Here is a 3626-nt window from a genome sequence, read left to right as displayed (position 1 = left end):
GCCCACAGGCGAATGACATAACCGACAGGCGTGAAAGAACTCTCGCATGCCCACGAGGGTTCAAGCATGTCTGATGTAATCACACGTGATTCAAATCCATATGGATTTTGAAAAAAATAATAAGGTCGGATACTTTTCTAATAGACCTAGTATCTAGTAGTCCTTGATTTGCACATGCATTTTGTGATCCACAAACACAAATTTCCGATTTGGAACTTGTGTTAGTTTTTACAAATAGATATGTATTTCATAAATACGTCATTTTTTTTTCCATTTGGGGGGAAAAAAACAAAACAAAAAAAGCATTTGCAAAACTGAAAATTTTGTTTGTGGCGTTTGTGTTGGTTTAAGGCTCAAACCTTCTTTATTCTTTCTTCTTCATTACTTTAAAAGTGTGATATTTTTACTTTGTAAAAATGACAGAGTTGCTGTTAATGTGTTGATAAACTGTCCGGAATTAGTCTGTTTATAAATGAAACCATGAGTGAAAGTGCCTTAAGTTTTATCTACACTGCCACCATGAAAGGTAAGCGAGACATTTTTGTTGCAGCCAACAAGGTGTCACAAGCGCTGCATTGAATTTACTCAGAAGCCTCTGCAGTGCTAAAAGTCGCTGACAGTATGCCAAGTTAATACTGAAAGTTAGCTGTTACTGGTTAGCTGTAACTTCCACTTTTTTTTTTTTTATAGGAGTTTATCGGTTTAGCGCCATAAAAGTTAACTTTTCAGTTAGCGGATTAGCGGTTATCAAAGCTAACTTTATGTTAGCGGTGCCCACCACTGGTGAAATGTAAAACAAATCCTCCTGATGTACATTTCCACTTTATCAGTTCTATCAATGCAGTAACTTACTGTCATCAGGTCAAACTCACCACTGTGATATTTTATTTCAATGAGTGCTGTTTTAACATTTACTGTTAATTTAATTGTTTCTTTCCAGACATGCAGCCATTGTTGGTGATTAAAGAAGAAACTCTCCCTGAACACCAGGAATGGAATCTGGGTGTTGATCAGGAGGACATTAAAGAAGAAGAGAAGCTGTGGATAAGTCAGCAGGGAGAGCAGCTTCAGCAGCTGGAGGAGGCAGATCTCACCAAGTTCGGTTTCACTGCTGTCCCTGTGAAGAGTGAAAATGATCTTGAAAAACTAGAGTCATCACAGCTTCATCAAAGCCAAAGTGATGAGAGCACAGAGGCTGAGCCTGTAGCCAGCAGCTCATCTATACACAGAACACTGACAGCAGAAGCTGATGGGGAGGACGATGGAGGGCCACAACCAGCCAGCAACTCAGGTCCAAACAGTCATTTACAACCAGATACCAGTGGCAGGATTTCAGACAGTTCTGGAACTGAGACTGATGACAGTTATGACTGGAAACAGACCAGAGAACTTCAGTCACATTTTAACTGTCGAAAAAATATCAAAATTGTTAGTTCAAACAATTGCAATATTGCTGACAAACCGTTTAATTGCTCTAAATATGTAAAAGCATCTGGTCACAAGAACAACTCAGAGCAACATAAAGGGAGGCAAGAAAGCGGAAAACCATTTAGCTGTTCTGATCATGAAACTAGACAGAATAAGAAGGGAATTCTGAACAAACACGGAACAATTCATACAGGACAAAAACTGTTTGGCTGTTCTGAATGTAGTCAAAGATTTGGACGAAAGAGCAGTCTAAGCAGACACAGGATAATTCATACAGGACAAAAACCATTTGGCTGTTCTGAGTGTGGTCAAAGATTTGGACGAAAGAGCCACCTGAACAGACACATGATAATTCATACAGAACCAAAACAATTTGGCTGCTGTGAATGTGGTCAAAGATTTGGACATAAGAGCCACCTGAACAGACACATGGTAATTCATACAGGACCAAAACAGTTTGGCTGTTCAGAATGTGGTCAAAGATTTGGACATAAGAGCCACCTGAACAGACACATGATAATTCATACAGGACCGAAGCGATTTGAGTGTTCTGAGTGTGGTCATAGATTTGGACAAAAGAACCATCTGAACAGACACATGATAATTCATACAGGACCAAAACGATTTGGCTGTTCTGAATGTGGCCGAAAATTTATACATAAGAGCTATCTGGAAAAACACATGATAATTCATACAAGACAAAAACAGTTTTGCTGTTCTGAATGTGGTAGAACATTTGGACAAAAGAGCTACCTGAAAAAACACATAGTAATTCATACAGGACAAAAACAATTTGGCTGTTCTGAATGTGGTCAAAGATTTGGACTAAAGAGCAGCCTGAACAGACATATGATAATTCATACAGGACAAAAACAATTTGACTGTTCTGAATGTGGTCAAAGATTTGGACTAAAGAGCAACCTGAACAGACACATGGTAATTCATACAACTTCTACCAGTGCTACAGGCAGACATCTCTCCTGTGTCAGAGCTCAGCTGGATAACCCACCAGATCAAAGTACTGATCCTGGACCTCAGCAACAACAGCCTCAAAGGTCCTAAAGAAATTAGCCAAACTCCGGCACCGTAAATTGGTCCACTGAGGAGAAGAAAAAGATCTTACCCTGCTTCACTTACTCAAGATACAAGAAGTGGGGCAGGGAAAATAAGGCAGTTTTTCAAGAAAGGACCAAAGAAGTGGATCTACAGCAGAGACGAAAGAAGACGCCACAACTGCAAAACTACAACCAATTGCCTCCTAAATCCCAAAACATGTAACAGCAGAAAAAATTTAAAGTATAAAGGAAGAAGCCCAAGAAAATCCAGTGAATGATCACCAGTCGTTAGAGGAAGGGAAACAGGTAGAGCAGGGTCATCAACCTTGTTCCTGGAGAGTCCCTGCCCTGCATGGTTTCCACATCTACCTACTCAAGTCACACCTTATTTTTTAAAAGTGGTAATTTCCAGCTGTGGATTGGCTGAGCGCACCTGATAGAGTTGATTGCCTGGGAGTGGACCAGGGAGATTTAGAAAACATGCATGGCAGGTGCCCTTCAGGAACAGGGTTGGTGTCCCCTAAGGTAGAGTATGAAAGGAGTCAGTGGAGGAGGGAGGAAGAGTGGGTACTGCTGTAGACAATAGAAATGCCAAAGTGAAATTCACCAACCAGAAAGATAGATGTAGAGAATGGCAGAAGATACAGTGCCCTCCAAAAGTATTGGGCTGCTTGATATTTAACACATTTTTATTTTGTTATTCCATTTCAAATACAAAACCCCCCCGCCAAAAAACAGGCTTCTCACTATAAAAATTTCTAAAATTATCTTCTTCAAACTCAAAGCAAATCTGTACAAATTGATATAAATTAATTAAAAATATAAAAGCCAAGATAATGGCTTGCATAAATAATGGGCCCCTTTGATATAATACCTGTGAATAATCAGTTTTATTGCCAGTTTTCTTCAGACAAGTCAGGGGATCGAGTCGTGAACATTTCCAAGTCACCGAATATGTCTTAGACTTTATTTACATCAATTGTGAAGAAATACAAACAGTATGGCACTCTATGGTAAATCTATTTGGAGTAGACAGTTCTCAAAAACTGAGTGACTGTGCAAGAAAGAAAATAGTGAGGAAAGCCACCAAAACACCCTGAAGAACAACCCGGAAGAAGTTACAGGCTTCTGTGGCTGTGACTG

The 3626-nt window shown here is 39.7% G+C and overlaps 1 long non-coding RNA gene across 1 annotated transcript; it reads left to right on the top strand.

Moving 5' to 3' along the window:
- The first annotated feature begins 2271 nt into the window (after positions 1–2271).
- LOC117530326 lies at positions 2272–3101 on the top strand. Its single transcript, XR_004566316.1, has 2 exons — positions 2272–2789; positions 3009–3101. It is a non-coding gene; the product is annotated as an uncharacterized LOC117530326 (long non-coding RNA).
- The last annotated feature ends 525 nt before the right edge of the window (positions 3102–3626 follow it).

Source organism: Thalassophryne amazonica, chromosome 18 (assembly GCF_902500255.1).
Source record: "Thalassophryne amazonica chromosome 18, fThaAma1.1, whole genome shotgun sequence".
NCBI classification, from domain to species: Eukaryota; Metazoa; Chordata; class Actinopteri; order Batrachoidiformes; family Batrachoididae; genus Thalassophryne; species Thalassophryne amazonica.
The sequence above is the reverse complement of the archived record's forward strand: the minus strand, read 5'-3'. Positions and strand labels throughout refer to the sequence as shown.